A 20,250-nucleotide genomic window follows, 5' to 3' on the forward strand; every position below is an offset into this window, starting at 1 on the left:
GTTATGGTGGAGCGGATTTCGAAGCTCGGACCTCATGATCAGAGGTTTGCGTTTGTTTTGGTCTTTTCAATTATATTTTAAACGGTGTTTTAACACTAGAATATTTAAAAGACCCTGGACTGGCACCTGAAGCGTAAGGCTGATCATCTTACCTTCATTTAACAAAAAATATAATGATACGCAGCGATTCGAGTACCAATACAGTGCCTTATGCACCATTAGGTGTGGAAAGGGAATGAAGAAGAAGAAGAAGAAGAAATATAATGCACCGTATACAAAACATTTTCATTCTAAATAAGTCAGACTTCTAACGTACTTCCAATAAAACTTGAGGAAAAATAAGGACTTTTTAATTAGAAATCTCTTCTAAAATTAAATAAAAAACTTCGATACATTTTTTCATTGCAGTAGTTAAGTTGACATTATGACAACCAAGTGGGTCTAGAACTTAGAAAAATATGACTTTATATGAAAGTTAAGTTAGTGGTAGGAAGAATAGGAAAAATTTGTGAAATAATAATGGATATAAAATATATTATTGTATTTTTTTTTTAAAAATATTTATTATCTTTTATAATTTACGTTGTGTCCAGGCGCATGAAAGATATGCCTACGACTTTAAAAAAAACATTTTTATATTTTTTTTATTTACTTAGTTCTATGATCAATCGTAGTTTAATATAATGTTTACAACAAAACATTAAATTTTGTAATTCTTCCAACACTTTTTGACATTTTTAAACATTTCTGTGTTCATTTATTATATGTATACATAATTTACACCGATACTTTAAAATATATTCACATATATACCTATGTGTACTTTTTTAAAAAAGAAATATTTGCGTTCTTATGATTACCCGAATATGCTATTTAAATTTTGGGGGGCATTTTCGATGAGTTGTAAAAGAAAATGGGAACCAAGTTGTGGTTGAACGGGTGCGAACCTCGAACCTTTGATCCGTGAATGAAAATGCATTATGTAACTTGTTAGACACTATAGTTATAAATATGTTCATCTCTCTTCCCATCCTTATCCCCTTTTCATGCATCCCTGCCCTAATCCCGTCTCATTTACAATAACTGTTAACTTTTAAAAATATATATACAAATTCTTTTATTATTTAAAATACAATACACATCCGAAAAAAACATTTTTATACGTATAAACTATATTTGTATTATATTTTATTTTCTAACTTTGTACAATTTGTGGAAACCTGTTATTGGTTCCAAGTTAGTACAATATATCTGTTGACTTTATATGTATAATTCTTCCGTACGTGTAATGTCACTGAATTCCACTTAAACGGCTTAACTAATTTACGTGTGGTTTTCAGCGAAATGCAGATCGTTGCGCTGCGCGTATTTGCAGATATTAAAATTTTCAAAATTGTAAAAAAAGTTAGAAGCATAAATTCTTTTTTCACCGACATACCAAGGTTGCGATTGACGAGAATGCATATTCAAAAAAAATTTAAGGATGTTGTTTTTTTGTGTTTAAAAATAATTGCTTTTGAATATTTACAAACAACAATCGCTTTATGGACCCCAATCAGATTCTTGCCTTACATTCCTTATTTTTTCTCATTTATTTCTTTTAACTTCAGTAATACTAAAATTATATCAACTGACATTCAATACATTTTTGAAAATCGCATTCATGAATTGTTGACGACCCTGTTGGTGAGAAGAGCGGAGTTTGACATTTGATAAAAGAATTCTATATTTGAAAATGAATTGTTTTATGTTTTGGAATTCAACCATAAACAAGTACCTAGGTACCTACTTAAATTCATTATTTGAATATCAACTCAATGAAAAGTATTTTTCCAAGAATTTGGCGAGCCAACGTTCGGACAGGACAACATCTGTCAGGTCCGCTAGTTTACTATAAATATGTATGCAGAACTATTGGTTTCACAAATAAAATAAAATAAAACCAATCAACAAAACCAATAACAAAAATATTAAAGAAGAGAGACAACAATGTTGTTGGTATCATTTGACTGTACAGTATCTACAAATATATTATAAACGAGTCTTTTTCAGTCTGACAGCATCGGATGTTGAAGGCATAATGGTGTGAAATAAGATGACGCGTATACATTCAGTTGTACCAGTCGATGTTTGCCCTTGAAACTGTTTCATCACTGCGATACGCCATTTATAATAAGAATAATAATAATAATAATAGGAAACATCGTGTACAGGTAATCGTCGTTTTGCCGCAGTCACGTTCCGAGATTCGTTGAAAACAAAGTTGTTGAATATTTATTTTATTATAATGAATAGTTATTTTGTCGGCCTCGCGGTGTAATGGTCAGCGCGTTAGCCTGCCACGCAAGAGGTTTCAGGTTCGATTCCCGACATGGTTGATACGAAATATTTATTCAAAGGGGTGTTTTCACACTAGAATATTTCATAGTCCCTGGACTGGTACCTGAAGCGTAATACTGATCATCTTACCTTTATGTAACATAAATGATCAAGTACGATAAGTATACCAAGTCAGTGCCCTATGCACCATTAGGTGCGGAAAGGGAAAAATGAGGATGATGATGATATCGTAAGTGCTTCAAATACAAATTTTATTCAAAGTGAGTTACAGTCTTAGAGTATATATATACTCTAAGGTCACAGTATTGTGCGAATTAATGCAATACGAGTATTTGGTCATTTTGTAAGTAAAGCAACACTCATATGTCTATTTTACAGTTGTTGATCGTCAAAAACTATGATTTACAGTTCATTAATCCTTTGGAAGCTCATACTGTTGTTTGTTGGTAGACTATCTGTTGTATTTTTTACATTTTTTCAATAAAGGACTAATTTTATAAATTGCTTGCATATTAAACAGTGTTTTTGAGTTGGTTAAAATCATGGATATCACGCCGAGAAAAAGGGAAAATATAATAACATGAAGTATATAAACATAAATTACTTAGAAAGAGATTGAAAATGAATGTTTTGTGAGTCAGGGAGCAGTCAGTCAGATTATTAAGCAGAAAAGAGAAACAGGGTCAGTTGAAGCAAGGAGAATTGGGAAATGTGGAAGATACTGGAAAACTAGTGTCCGAGATAAAATATCTTTACTCAGAAATAGTTGGTTGAACCCCAAAAAAACCAGTTACGAACTTCAACTAGATTGGGCAGCCACTGGGGTGATGATACATGACTCAATAGTATGAAGAAGACTCATTGAATCTGGAAGAAAAGCAATTCGACCACAGAAGAAAAAACTCCTGATGGCACGTATAATGAAGCAAAGGCTCATTTGGGTTAGAAAATATACCGAATGGACTGTAGAAGACTGAAGAAAGGTGCTGTTTTGAGATGAGACCCATTTTCTCGTGCAGGGAAATTGCACAAAATTTGTTAGAAAAAGTGGGGATGAAAAAGTTACTGTGGCTCATATTGACCAAACGGTAAAATATCATGTAAAGAAGATGTTTTGGGGCTGCTTTTCGCACTCGTATATGGGGACCGGATCTTCGATACCAAAAGAAGGAATAATGAATAGCCTAAAGTATAAAGCTCTATTGGAGCACCACTCGAGTACAGAACTGAGTAAATGTCATAATGGTGGAGCTGTATTTCAACAGGACTCAGCTACTTGTCACGCATCAAAGTTTATGCTTAAGTATTTCAATAATAAAAAAATTACTTTTAATTTTATTTCAACAGAGAGGGAAAACATTTTTGAGAAGGGAATATATAAAAATAAATAAAAATAACTATATAAATTTAAAAAAAATGTTTTCCCTCTCTGTTGAAATAAATTTAAATATAAATAACTCCCTAGGGAGAAAATACAACCAGTCTGCAAGCATTTGGACATACTCAATCATTGTTAAAAAAATAACTCTTTAAGACTGGCCTGGAAATTCACCTGACCTTAAGCTTATAAAAAAATTATGAGCGATTTGTAAATTTAGGATACAAAAATTGGACTGCACCACCAAGATAAAAATGATAAAAGCTGTTATTCAGATGTGGTTTCGAGATGAAAGAATAAAAGAAAATTGCCGATGTTATCAAACAATCATGATTCCACGCCAAAACGTGTTTAGGCTGTTATAAAAGCAAAAGGAAGTCATATATCCTATTTAATAAAAAATATTTTATGATTGTACGTCACCTGTAACTCAAAATATTAATATAAAACGTATTTTATGATTACAAGGAATGTTTTTCCATTAATTCGCATAAAACTGTATTTTATCCAGCTAATGACACGTCGACATTTCCTTCTCAACGTTCAGCTTCTTCATACTTTTATGCTGTCAACTATTAATCTTGTAATAAATATATATTTCGCGGTTCTCTTTTAGCTGGGACCGTTTCACTCCCTCCCCGAGGATTGAAAGCCACGGAAAGATATTCCAGTGAGCTGTAAATAATCCTGTAATGCGAACTTTTATCTCCTTTGAATTGGACAGCCTTTTAGGAATCCATCACACAAAAGTCTTCCGAACTAAATATTTGTATCTGGATATTTTGATGAGGGGTGTGGGGAAACTGCTAGTGGAATACGACCACTTGAAAAAATTAATATTTTTTATTAATTTATTGTTATTAATCGATACGGTTCCATTTGAACAAATGTAAAAATGTAAACTCTATAGCAGTTTGCACTCACATAAAAGATTGCTGAATTTCTTGCTAATTAATGTTAAGCAAACATTATTCCAGAGCTTACTTGTCCCACTCCTTGATTATGCAGATGTATGTTATCCAGATGCTAACTCTGTTCTGTTTGATACGTTTAAACGATTGCAGAATGTTTAATCTTCGCAAATTCGACCACGTAACCAAATATCGCACGCAACTACACTGGCTCAGTATCAGGCATAGAAGAAACATTCACATTCAATCACTTCTTCACAATATTTTAAATAATCCCACGTCGCCTGTTTATCTGAGAGAGCTCTTTCAACCTTCAGCACAACATGGACTATCTCTTCGTTTTAGTAACCAGAGAACCCTTTTAATACCCTTTTACCGCTGTAATTTTCTTCCCTCCTCTTTCACGGTATACATGTTTTAATTTTTTCAAAGAAATATTTGCGTTCTTATGATTTATCCAAATATTTAATTTCGAACGCCATTTTCAACGAGTCTTATCTACCCACTAATGTTAGAGCCCCTTCTTTATTTACATTTAAATCAAAATTAAAATGTCGCTATCTAAATATTTGAGTTGTTCCTATTTCCTTCTTCTTTCCTATCCATCTCTTTTCCTCTCTTCAAAGTATAGACTTATAATTATTTATTTTTTTAAATTTTTGTTTTTAATTTTGAATAGAGTTATAAGATAAAATATAATTCCTTAGAATATGTCTACGTACTGGTAATTTTCTCAAACTGAACGGTTTGGGTAGGTAAGAAAAAATTGCTTCCAGACAATATTCCCGCTCTTAAATGTATATTCTTTGTATATAAAGTGTAAAATAAATAAATAAACATTCATTACAATAAAATGGAAAAAATTTAAAGCAGAACAAAAAACTGGCAATAATTATTATTTTGGTTTACGCCGTTGTTTTTTTTTTTTTTTTTTAATAAAAAAAAAAAAAAAATGTTTTCAATTTAATAAAATTGAAAACATAAACAATAATTATAACATAATTATATACAATATTCCCAAGGAGTTTTTTAAAAAAAAACTCATTTAGGGACATACAGATAACAAATTTATTTAAAGACGTTTTTATATTTTAAACTATAATATTATTTACAAAAGCAGAAAAATTAAAATTATGATATACTACAAATTAAAAAGGGTATGAAAAATACTTGAAAATAACAAAATAAACAGAATACTAGGCATGGAAATAAATTCAAAATAATTTTTACATTATGCAATCTGGGAGAGAAAATTGAAAAAGTTTAAAAATTACATGTATGTATATATACATACTGAACTAGTACAAAATAAAATAATTTTTTTTAATTAACAAAATATGCGCACACCCAATACAGGTTAATTTTTTTTATCAAAAACGTATTGAAATTATGTATACAAGCCAAAAAAAGTATAAAAAAAACACAAATAACATTTAAATAGTATTAAAAATTACATATACAAGCAAAAATGGTAAAATATTAAAAGATATATGTTCAAGATGCGCATTCTCTGGATAAACTAACATTATTTGTTCAAAGTACTTCTGGAAAAAATAATTCTTCAATTCGCACGTCCTGTTTTTATATTTGGAAATAGGTACTTTAAATTTTTGTGGCAATTTATTAAATTCCTTGAAACCTATGTATTGTAAAGATCGAGTACCAAGCTTGGCTTATATTTAATTTTGAAGTATTTTATTTATTTTAACACTTTATATACATAACCAGTTAACATAGAAGGGAGTAAAGAGGGAAAGAAGAGGGAGGAAAAAAGAAAAAACTTATATTTATGAAACATCAACTAATTGGACAGATATTTTAGTAGTGTGATGAAATGGAACGTTTATTTCCCGTCAAAGTAATAAAGATTAAATAAAATATTCACCAGCCGAATTGTTTTTGATTTAAGTTATTGAATGCCACTATAAAAAAATATTATATTATATTTTATTACTCGTATTTTTTTTTTTGTACTTTAAATTTTAAATTGCCTCGAAAACGGTTATTCACATTGGTCACGCCATTACTACGTCACCGTTCCGTTTAATTTTTAAACTAAGTTTGTAAACGTTTAAATTAAAAAAGAACATCATCACGAATCTTGACGTCACAATTGTCAATGCCCAACATGTCGCGTTTTTGTAAGAACGTATTTTTTAAGAATTAAATTATGAAAATAATGTATTTACATATTTCTCCACAAAATCCACATTGATTATGAAAGTACAGTTAATTTTTCTAATCCGTTTCACATGTTTTTATCGGTATTCATAGTACGTGATATTTCCGTAGTGGTCCGGTGATGACCAAAGAACGCAATTTCATTATTCCTTTCCCCACGAGGAATTTTCAACAAGACTTCAGTAACATTAAGGAAACAGTTTTAGTTTCCGAAGATGCAGATTAAGTTTGTCTTATGTATCGACTTTTGCTGCCTCCGCTCACCGTGGAATTATTTCTCTACAATATCGCGGAGCGTGTGCGGACTAATGCTATACAAAATTATTCCAGGATTAGTTGACTGTACGGAGTTAATTGGTTTTACAACCACGCTTGATCCAGCAAAAATTACAATTATTATTTATCATTATTATAACGTTGCTTATTCATATAAAGATACATATTTATTACAAAAAAATAATAATAACGCATTCCTAACACTATGAGATCAAGAGACTTGTGTTAAGTTGAGATAGAACATAGTAAAAAGTGTAAGCATGCACATTATTAAAGAATACTACAAATAAAAATTATTCATTCATTATTCCATGTCCGCTCCCTAGTTGGAGCATATAGTGTCCACAAAGACCCTCCAAGCATCTCTGTCGGCTGCCAGCTCCTGTGCATCCTCCCAAGTCAGGTTTGCGTCCCGTAGTTCTGACACGAGCTGCCAACAAACAGTCAGCAGTGGACGTCCAGGCCGTCGAGAACCCGATGCCTTGTAAAGTAGGCAAGCGAGGTTAAGGCTCTCAGGAGGCGTTCGCAGAACATGGCCAACCGTATCGTCTCCGCTTGATGACAGTTGTCACCGAAGTTTGCTGCGTCTGTTCTCTTATTATTTTATTCCTCGCAAAGTAAAACCACCGCACCCCAAGATTCTTCTGAGACCCCTATTCTCAAAACTTTGCTGTTTTGGGCCCTAGTGAGGTGCTACGAATCGCATCCGCAGAAGAGAATCGGTGTTATGCATGCTTTATATAGGTGTTATAAATAAAAAAATATTACACAAACATAAATTTTAATAAACATCTGGACAAACCGCTTAATAGTACTAAATATAAATCTATGCAATGTCTCGCAGCAGTCTCCTGCAATGGTCTCTTCCCTTAGACAAAATCTAAACATGTATAACAAATAACAACAGGGATGGAGAATACCTTAAATAACGAAATATGGAAGTCTAGGCATTTACAGGGCTTATGAGCTATCATTGGCTGGTTCAAGTGGCCACTGTACACACTCTGTAACCTTCACTATTTCGCCTATGTTTGAACATACATATTTCTTCAATGGTGAATGTTACACAGTGTGTAAAGAGGCCACTTAAACCAGCCAATGACAGGTCATAAGCCCTGTAAATGCCTTGACTTGCATATTCCCTTAGTTAAGGTATTCTCCATCCCTATTGTAATTTGTTGATAGGTACAACCTGTTTTAAGGAAAACATTTTTATGCAAAATAAACAATAACATTACTAACTCGAGACAAGATCTGGACTTTTTTGGTGTAAGTCTTTATAGTTTTAAAAATTCACTTAGATAGACCAGATCTTGTCTTGAGGTAGTAATTTTTATTTTTTTTTGTCCTAGATTTAATTTAATTTAGTTGTATTTTATTTTGTTAGTGCCTGTATCTATTAAAAAAAATTGTATTTACCATCGTTAGAATGGACTGCATAAGTCCGTCAAATAAATAAATACCTACTAGTTAATTTACCATATAGTTAAACAACATTAATGTATACCATTTATTATTTAAAAATGTTTTTTGAGTCGATTTTCAGCACTACTAGTTTCGGAAGGAACGTTTCTGTTCTCACTGTAGTCAGGTTCTTTGTACCGAGTGTTTCATAATAATGTACAGAATAAACATTGAAAAATAATGAATTACAAATAGCGGAGCATCGCAGATTCCTTTACATTTTCAAGAAAAAAAATTCTCAAAGGCTATGCAATCAGATCTTGCAATATAAGATACCATCTACGTATTTATCTAATCTTGCTCAACTCTGTTTCTGTGTTGACTTTAATTTAATGTTTGTCATACTGTAATGAACATCGTTTCATTCTACACCCGAGAACAATGCAGTTGCAACCTATATATTTATCAATGATTAACTTATTACAACAGAGACAAAGAACTTTTTCGAGAAGAAAATAAAGAAGTCTAGGCATCCACAAGGCTTATAACCTCTCATTGGCTGGTTTAAGTGGTCTTTTTACCACAACTTAAGACAAAATTCTTTTTAAAAAAACACCTTAAATATCCTTTTAATTTTAAAAATAAAGGCTTTCTCAGGACTCATGTACACTTAACTCAATTTCGTTAAAAATGATCCGTTGGTCAAAAACTAACTTAAACGACGTAGTGTGAAAGAAGAGACAAGAAAATTAGAGCAGTGAAAGGGTATTAAAAGAGTTTTTTCGTGACTAGAACGATGGGATAGTCCATGTTGTGATATATATTAACGTATTATAAACATATTTTCATTGCTGTATACTTACTCATAAATTTACATTATAACAAGAACTATGGGTAGCATATTTTTTTGACAATAAGTTTTCCTTAATTCGTAATATTATTATGAATAACTCTTTTTGAATGATATTTTCATATTAAAATATATGAATGCAAATTTTAATTTGACTAAAAATTATTTATTTTATGATCACAGACAACAGATTAATTTAAAACACTTTAAGACCAAGTGGGTTTTACGTTTTTTCCGGAACTTCATTTACTCAACTTTAGCACTTCTTATATATGTACATACATACATACACACTAACAGTACTCGACATTAAACAAAGTATATCGTGCTTAAGAAAGAGACTGCCGACCCAATCTGCTAACTTTGGCTTTGTAGAGTATCGTTTTTTGTCATTATCAGTTAGTTCAGTTCATTGCCGAAAAAATCAGCGTTTATTTTAAGTAAAGCATAGTATTATTATAACATGTTTGCAAAACAGTAAAAAATGTAAAAAGTATACAAATAAGCTAAATTAAAATATATGCACATCATGCGCGGTCCGTTCATAGAACGCATGGAACCATTGGTTCCCCTACATTTTGGCAAATAATGTTTATAAAATAGCATATTTCATAAATTAATTATCAGTTATTATACCTTACATTAAGATTACTATAAACAAATTATGTAATAAAAATTTGATTAATAATCGCGATAATTTCTGAAGACATTTCACTATCGTCTTTAAAAAATATGTTAAAAAGCAACTTAGCCTACAGCATACCCATTTACCAGAGCTGTCAAGCGCGTACTGATCGGCAAGTACTCGCTACTGGCTGGCGATCCAGCGTTCCGTTCCAGCGCCGTACAGAACGCGCAGTCCGGGCGGAGGCGCAGACCTAAATCCTGAGTAGGCAACGGAAGCAATCGAAGCATAACAATACATTCTTTTCCATGTGATGCGAACGCAATACCGCGCCGCGTCGCACAGCACAGAGATGCGATATTGGTATTTTGGCGCTAGACTTTAGTTTAATAATTATTTTGTGGTAGAGTAGGAATACAAAATTAAATCTAGAATTTAATTAAAACATTACATATATATAATGTTGATTTGTTATAAGAAAAAAGTTTATAATCTACTACATATATTGATTTTTCGGGTTCAAATAATGACCAATTATTTTTCTTTGAACAGCCATGTTTTTTAACAAGATAATATTTATTTTGGTTTTACTACATTTTAGTCAAATAAAATATAATTCCACAAAACACTTCGCAGTTTTTTATTATAGTAATTATAGTGAAGTTGGTTAATTTGATATTACAATTTATTACTATCTAGTATATACATATCTATGTAAAATTATTGTTTTTATTTCTTATCAAATGTATAAAGTATTTAGTTTGCCTTTATTTTTTTAAGGGCAGTGTATATTATTATGTATCAATTACTTATATATTAATTGCTTCCCTAATCAAAAACCCCACCGCACGCCCCTGATGCACATATTAGGCACCGTCTATTCTCATTGATACATAAAGTCATTTGTTAATTTCACACAAAACAAAAATATATATTTTCTATATTTATACAGATACCGGATTGCAATAGAGACGACGTTCTGCGAAGTCGGCAGTATTTTTCTTAAGCCTTCTGTACTTTATGAACTGCCGGGTTCTTGTAACTAAGGCGGTAGAAGGAATTCTTTCGCTCCATTAGTTCGAAAAATAATTTCTCAAAAATTTAACGCGATAATTAATTTTGGTGATAACAGGCTGTCAAAGTACAATAGTAGACAGATCTTGACTACGAAGATGACAGGTTTTGAATACGTTCTCTTCGTTCGGGTGATTTTAGGAATATAAAAAAATCGTCCACAATGATTTTCTATTAGGCTTGATGGGTCCGAATTTTTGATAGATGTCTGAATCAGGGCGTCTTTAGAACGGCAAAATATCATAAAAAGATTGCTCGGTACGGACTGGCAGAATGGCCGGAGGAGTGTGGCGATGGCGCTTATTTTCCCGATAGAATATGATTCTTGCGGTCCACTGACAAGCTTTTTTTGTAAAGTGCGGATCTGAAATGAGGCCACAAGACCTCTAGAGTGAACTCGAGTAAGTGGACGGCCTTCAATGTCAAAATATTTTCAGTGCCATGTTTTACGTTGGATCCATAATATAATGCTTGATTTTTTAAATGAAAAATCAAATGTATAGATAATATCTTAATTAATTAAAACAGAGAGGGAAATATTTTTGAGAAGGGAATATTAATGTATAGGCATATACAGGGCTTACGACATGTCATTGGCTGGATTGACTGGCCACTTTACAGGGTTTGTCACACTCACCATTCTGTCTATATTCACTCATATACTCGTATATTTCCTCAACTATTCCATCAGTTGATTTTTCAAAGTAAAATAATCGAAACCCTTGTTGATGTAGGTGAGATTTATCTGGCTGAACCATTTCAAGCACAAGACAACGTCTGATAACATTAAAAAAAAAAATATATTACTTCTTATACCAATTAGTTTAATCAACAATGTTTTGATTTTTAATTTACTCGATTTATTTATTGTATTTTAAACATGCCAGGAGACCCAATTACAGAGATTAATAACAAAACAGAATACCCAGAATTGAGAAAAATCTCATTTGATTTTTGGGAATCGAACCCGCAACCTTCCGTGCGTGAGTCAAGTACCCTAGCCATTACACCACTGAGACCACCGTTATTCATTTTAAAATTAAAAGTGAAAGAAAAACATTGTTTTTAATCACCTATTTTACTATCGACCGGTTTTAAATCCATGTACTCGTGCTTCCTTAAAAAGGTGTAATTAATTTTATCCTATTTTATAATTATAACTACTAAATTTAAATTTGTTTTTGTAAAGATAAAATAATGGAAAATGAGGGGGTCGAATTCGATCATTCTTATAACAATAATATTTATAAATCTTGCCCGTAGTGAACTAAAATAAATATTTTTGCTTTAATATTTATTAATTTTTGTTTTTATTTATCGATTTTTAATTTTTTTAGTAGTCATATGTAAATGTTTCGTTTTCAACATGTAGAACCTTTAACCTAGAGTATTTATTTAGATTGTGAATATTTTCTATCTGACGGTTTGCGAATAAAGTGCTCTTTTACTCTAATATTCTTTAAGTTTTTCCTCTGTAAATTGAATTGCAATCATACTTATTTAATTGGTTAGTATACGTTTATTCATAACTTTTTTACTATTCACGAATTATAAAAAGTTTTTTTTACTATTAATATTTAAAGCATTAACGTGGTCAAACATTTGACTAAATGTTACAAATATTTGTGTATAAATACATACCGACTTTTCTTTGTCTACCGGTTTCGAGACGTACCCGTTTCTTTGTCAGGACACTAATTAAACCAACATGCAATACCTCAATACAACTTCAGCATAGTACAAAAATATAAAACCATCATGAGATGCATTTAAAGAAGCACATCCACTGATTTGGACAGACATGCACTATTTAGATTGATAAAAATATTTTATGATGTTTGAGATATAGTTAAAAAAAAGCTGAAGGGGGGGAATAGAGGGCTCGAGTCTAATAAGTTTAGAGTGACCATAACAATCGAGCTTCGTATATCGGGCTATATTGAAAGGTTTCTTGATTATTGATCAAAAAAATATTATTTTTAAAGGTTTCATAATGGAATGCTTTTTTTGGCGGCCTTCGTGGTGTAGTGGTCAAGACGCTTGACTCACGCGTGGTTCCGGGTTCAATTCCCAGTGAGAACACAAAAAATAAATTTTGATTTTTCTCAAGCCCGGATGTTCTGTGATGTAATTCACTACTGTAATTGGGACTCCTGGCCTGTTGTGGTGCAAAAATAAAATAAAATAAAACTGAAATACATTTCCACACTATTTACTTTCAACCCTTTACTATTTGTATAAACGAGGGGTACGTCTTGAAACCGGTAGACAAAGAAAAGTCGGTACGTGGTTATTTACAAATATTATATAAAACTTGATTTTTTTAAATTAATTTAGAAAAACAATTTGTCAAGACGAACTATTGTTGATTTTGAATAAATCGGGATAAATGGGATTTACAAATGTTTTTAATTATTTTATTTTTTTTCATTTTATTTTTTTGGCACCACAACAGGCCAGGAGGCCTAATTACTGTGGTGAATCAAATTACATTACAGAACAACCAGGCTTGAAGAAAATCATATTTTAATTTTTGTGTTCTCACCGGGAATCGAACCCGGAACCTTCCGTGCTTGAGTCAAGCGTCTAGATCACTACACCACGGAGGCCGCCGATTATTTACAATCTCTTTATAGGGAATTGGGCGTCTAATAAACACCATCCTACCTACCTGGAACTTGATGTAACGCCTTCCCCCGTCGACCATAATAAATGACATTTTCCTTTCCATAGAGACTGTAGCTACATAACGAACCTTCAAGCAACCGAAATATAACCTTCAAGCTCTGGCAAGGGTGCCTTCCTATTTTTATTTGCGATGATTTATAATGTAATCTGGGGTGAATAAATACGGTTTTTTTTTTAAGTTTTATAAATAAATCTATTTAAGAAAAATATATATATTAATTGCTTTTTGAGTCTTTGATTCCCTCCAGCATTTATAGGCAAAAAGGCAGATTTTTTTTCAAAAATCATAAAATGAGTAAAATATGAGGCAATGGCATACTAAAAATTTCAAACCATTTGATATATGCCAATAAGTACTAAAAAAAGGTTTCAGTACGAAAAATGAAATATTGTTTTTTTAAGTAGTAACAGAATATTTAGAGATTCTTATGAATTGCATATGCAAAAACTCAGTGTAGATATTACACACACAGAAGACAATACACATACTGTGGTTTTATTTATGATTACTTACAGTTTTTTTTAAATTTGCATTAAATTAATTAAAACTGAAAATGTCACGAACTATGGTTTTCATTCCCCTATGCCCAGAATTTAAAGGACTGCCTACAAACATACAAGTCTTGATTTCCTTGATAACAAGTTGTCTTTTTTCAAACAATCACTCAAATTAGAATTATAAACACTTCTCTTCCGCTTCCATTCCCATCAAGTTTACTTTATACTATTGAGTCTTTCTACTTTCTTTTATTATATTTTTCTATGTATAAATATGTCCTGAAAAATGCCCATTGGGCGAAGATATAAATAAATAAATATCTAATATGACTTTTGCAAATTACTGTATTTTTGCTCATGTCGGCAGTATATGTCTATAATTACCAAAATCAGATTCAATCATTCGTCATAATCTTTCCCTTTCGAAACCGAATGGCGCATAAGGCACTGACTATCGCAGCGTATCCTGATATTTTTTGTTACATAAATTGAATTATTTTTCCATCTGTCAGATTGTCGAAGAAATCAATATGGACATTTCGTTAGTGTTACTTTGCTCATCTAATGAGAGAACTAATGAAAATTGGACCTCGGATTAAACAATTCTGTGATGGACATTTGACCGACATTATCTTTTTAACATCAAATATTGTTTAACGTGTTATAAAAATATTCGTTTTATGTCAAACAAAATTTGTTCTATATTTTAAGTTCAAAGCTCATCATTCAATAAATCTTATTAAATGACCCTTTACTTATTTTCTCTGTTGTAATAATCAATATTTCCGCGTGCACAATAAAATTGTAGAGAACTTAACAGATTGCTTTTTTTTAACCATATATTTGTGTGATGATTATATTTTTTCCCATCGTGCAACATTACGCGGCGATATCACAAATGCGTGCGGTGAAAGTGGGGCATAGTAGGGGAATTTTCGGACACAGTCCGATGTATTCCAATATGATTCTACGCTCCTTCTGGACTATTCTTAATTCCATACATACAATATTATTTATTGCCAGCAGTTCAATACATGACAAATCATCACCCGTCAAAAAAAGATAAAGAAAACTGACCATTGGATACAATGGTATCTACTTTAATCCATTTTTGTTGGGCACTTCAATGTCTTCAAAATCTTGAAGAATAAGTCAGAGGAACCAAAAATGAACGGTCGTTTTTTTTCGTTCACAACTGGATCTCTTCGGGCGCGGTAATACCGATCGAGCAAAAACGATGCCCGCCATCTTTTGGCGGGGAATTCAACTACACATTCAATTGAAGAATTCAATTGAATATGCTGTCATGACTCGATTTAATTTGTTCCTTCTTGACAAGGACAATCCTGGCGTAAAATTTAACCGCTGGCCACAATACTGAATCTTGCCAAATTAGTATCTATTTGACACAAAACTCGTTCTAAAGCAACCTATAGCTTGTCCTCGTTCACTCCAAAACAAAATTATACGAGACACCTGACAGTTGAATTAGTATAAAATAATTTTTAATTGTTTTTTCTTTGCTTACAATCAAAACATGAGCCTTATACATAAAACTCTTATTTGTAATAAAGTATAATTATTTAAAAAATGCAATTCTTAATAGTTTCACAACCGAAGTTATATGATATAAAATTTAACCTGTTTAATTGCAATAAAATCGGAAATTAAAAATTATAGTTTTGTAACTGTTTGTAAAAAGTATTTTCAGATAAAAAAATCAATGATTTTTTAAAAACAAAACATAAATCAAGTGATAAGTTTTAGCCAAAATGGAGTTATATGACTTTAAGGTTTTTCCTGGTGATCGTCCCTATTTACCCCAAATTACTGTTAAAAGAAAATCAAAGCCTTAAAATGGAAAATCAGATGGTTCATAATCTTTAAAGGTCAAACGAATGTTTTCGGTTCAAAAATATGTTTACAATAATCGTTCGTTCTTTGATCCCAATTTATCGTGTTAATTAGTACCGTATACAATTGACTATAGACATACAAAGGTTAAATGAGTTAATTATAAATATAATGACCTGAAATAAGCTCGAGATTGAATTATAGAAACAGGTTTATGCTCTTATCAATATTACTCATTTTTTAATTTAAGGCTCACATAATTGTTACGGTATGAAAATAATTTAAAGATACCAATATAACAGCACGGGCAGAGAAAAATAATGAGAAGGGATTTAGGTTATGGATCAAAATGACTTATGACTTTGCTGGTGCGGGTGATGACTTTACATACTGTGTAACATTTACCATATCATATAATTATGCTTTTAAATAAGCGCATTACGTTATCGCAATGCTTCGAAACTGCTTAAAAAACTAAAAGAATTATCAGGTTCCACACGAAAAACTACACCGTCATATTTGATTGACGACGAAATTAATATTAGATGAAAAGGAAATTATTTTTACATGGGAGAAGTAAATTCTTGAAGTTTTTAAAGATAAAAGATCTAACAATCCAATTTATAATGATTATGACTTGTATGGACCACCTTTATTAAAATAGGAAATCCCTCATGCAATAAACACTTCAGAAAATAGAAAAGCTTGCGGACCAGATAATATTCCAATTGAGGTACTGATATTCATCAGTGACGATAATATTGACTACCTGTTGAGGTTACCTGAATTCAAATTTGATGTGATATCTTCGATTTCCTCTTCTGTAAAATATGAATCATTAGCATGTGATATTATATTCGCCGTCCTCCTAACTTGAATTCGCTCAAGAGTTTTTCGTTGTGTTGTATCGTCTGGAAAAAACCTCTCTAAAAAATGTTGAGCAGTTTCCTCGGCCATTGCTAGGAGTTTGCTACCGTCTTTAACTGTCGATAATAGTATGTTTTTGCCCCATTTTTTTCCCTGTTTTGTCCCTAGGGAGTAAAACCCAGTCTTATCCGCAAATATTTGGACAAACTAAAAATAATCTTTTTGAACAATTGCGTTTTGAAACGTCTTTTTAGGCGTTTATATCTGAAAAAAATATTAAAATAAGATTCATATCATTTTCGGTAATAATTTAAAATCTAAAATGTAGCCGCGAACTTATATTTACTCCCGTAATCAAGATAACCCATGTGTAATATAATATGCGAAACAATCTACAAAAGAAACTGGAGACTTGAACAAGCCACCCGCACCCCTAGCTTTTCCCCATTTCCCTATTTCACTTGATATTCCAACACCGGAATTATTATTATATTACGTATATTATTGTTGTTCAGTTTCCTCCGAAGCGCAATGGCACGAACGGAGACATTTTGTTGAGAGGGTTTCATTATTCTTCCTCGTGCTGTCAGAGTAGTGATGGAAAAATGAGCAAAACTCGCATTAGCATCGTGAAACAATAATATACATAATTCATTTCAATAGCATTTATAATTGATTCTGCGACATTAGTTTGTTTTTTTTAGTTACAATAATCAATTGAAGAAGTTCATTAAATCAAATCAAAACATTAATAACATGTAATTTTTTTTGTGTGTGAAACCGATAGTGTGAAGTAGAATAGCTGAAATCAGTTTTTTTTCTAAAGTTAATAAAATGTATTTTTTTTATATGAGTGAAATCGACAGTGTAAAAAAAATAGCTGTTATCATGAAAAAATTTATAATTATTTTTAAAAGCATTCTCAGATCTTCTGCATTTGGCAATCTACCGAATTCGTTATCAGAAATAATATGACGTTTTATGAATTTTAAATTTGTCGTAAGGGAGGGAATATATTTTTGAGAAGGAAATTTCGAAGTTTAGTCATTTAAGTGGCCATTTACACTCTGTGTAACATTCACCATTCTTCCGTTTCCGTTCCGAACCGTTTCACCTACTCTAGCCAACGCCTGAAAAATGATAATGTTAGACAGAGTGTAAAGTGGCCACTTTAACCAGCCAATGACAGGTCAGAAGCCCGCCCTGTAAATGCCTTGACTTCCATATTCCCTTCTCGAAAATGTGTTCCATTTCGGTTGCAACAATTTTGACGATGTAATCAGAAGATGTCAAAACGACGAAATTCAGTGATACGAGATATTGGATGTGAAAAATGATTTCTTGAAAAAAGCCATATTAAAGCATTTTATTGTACGGCGAAGTTTCTTGAAAATGCATGAAAATAATAACAAAAACAAATTTCTTCAAACGACGTCACTAGTTCTTCCGAATCAACCGATGATGGAATTTTGTGATAGATTTCTAGTTTACGGCAAGCCAATTCATCAATCATCAGAACTTACCGAAGAGAACTTGTGACGTCACACGCCAAGTTATGTTAAAATGACAAAAATATTAAAAATCATAGCGCTGATATTACGGTACATAAGAATACTTTAAAATTGTTCTGGCTAAGTTTGATAATCTATTTAGAAATAAAAAATAACCACTGAATATTTTAATCCAACGTAAATGCACCAAAAGTAAGATATTGAATTAAAAACATAAATAACTTAAACATATTAGCCAATCTTTCTCAAATTCTACATTTGTGTCTCAAGTCCGAAATTGCCGTTTTTGCGCTAAGTGTGCAGAAATTGAGCATTATTCTTAAAAATATGTGTGATGCTTTAAAGGTAAAAATTTTAACATTAAACCTTGTATATTTTTTATTCAAACAAAAAATAATGGCTGTAAAATGGCCATTAAACAAGTAGAACAAGTGAGGTGGCACGAGAAAATGTGCTACAACAACAAACCATCACGCCGTTTCCCGGTAGGGGTAGGCAGAGAGTATAGAACGCTACATCACTCTATCTTTGCACACAGATCTCGCTTCCTCTACATTCATACATCTTGTCATGCACGCGCGCCGATTATTCCGACTTTTGACATGTCCATCTTCAAGTATTTGTTGGATTTGGTCATGCCATGTTTTTCTCGGTCTTCCTCTATTTCTGCATCCATCAACATTCGCATTATAAATATTCTTAGCCATTCTTTCGCTGTCCATTTGCTTTACATGTCCAATTCAGCGCAAAGCTCCTTTTTTGATTTCGTCAATAATGCTTGTCGCAGCCTTACATAATGTACGGATCTCAATATTTGTGCATCTATCGTATATAGTTTTACCACGCATTCGCCTGAGTGATCGCATTTCGTCAGCATTTAGCCTAATTTCATCCCTGTTTTTCCAAATCCATATTTCGCTCCCATACATCAGGGTCGGGACCAGGACTCCATTGTAAACTTCTACTTTTGCCTCTTGCGACAAACATTTATTTGCCAAAGTTGATTTAAATGCACCGTTCACTCTGTTCCCGGCACTCACCCTCCTTTTTAGTATCTTTCTCAGTCGTTCCATCCCTAGTAAACCTAGTCCATCCCTAGTCCTAAATACACAAATTCCTCTACTTGTTTTAGTATACCTCCATTCACAGTGATTTCACATTTAGTCATACTTTCATTTCTTTCAAAAACAATCACATTCGATTTATCGACATTCATCAGCAAATCGCTTCTCTTGCATACATCGTAGACTTTTGTTTCCAAGAATTGCAGTTCCTCTTTGTTGTTAGTATGCAGGATTTATATAGGTGGTATTTAGTTTTCACTATGTAAATATCAGATCTCCAGACAGCCTCCATACTATTGAATGTGGCGCCTGCTACTCCTAGCGGCCCTCCTAGTTATTTTTGAAAGCTGCCATTTTTTGTTTATTTAGTACTGATCCTGCAATAATAATAATAATATGCATAAATAGCATGCACGTTATTCGCATGCTAACATAATTATGAAATTTAAAAATACCTATGACTTCCGATACTATTTGATAGAAGATAAGCCGACAAAGGGCCATTTCTTGTTCCTCTATAGTCCATTAGATACTAGAGAAAAGTGTGTCAAGTGATAAGAACTATGTATTTGTCACAGTTAGTAGTGTTTATGCGTCGACTGTTCTATACAATAACGTGTTTGATTTATAAGAGAATGTAACGAATAACCGGTTCTGATGATCGAATAGTTATTTTTTTTCGAAATGGAGTTATTATTTAACCTACCAAAATGTTTCCCTTACTCTTAT

The sequence above is a fragment of the Micrasema longulum genome, unplaced genomic scaffold (genome assembly GCF_059751315.1).
Source record: "Micrasema longulum isolate JH-2025_06_02 unplaced genomic scaffold, ASM5975131v1 h1tg000123l, whole genome shotgun sequence".
In the NCBI taxonomy this organism is placed as follows: Eukaryota; Metazoa; Arthropoda; class Insecta; order Trichoptera; family Brachycentridae; genus Micrasema; species Micrasema longulum.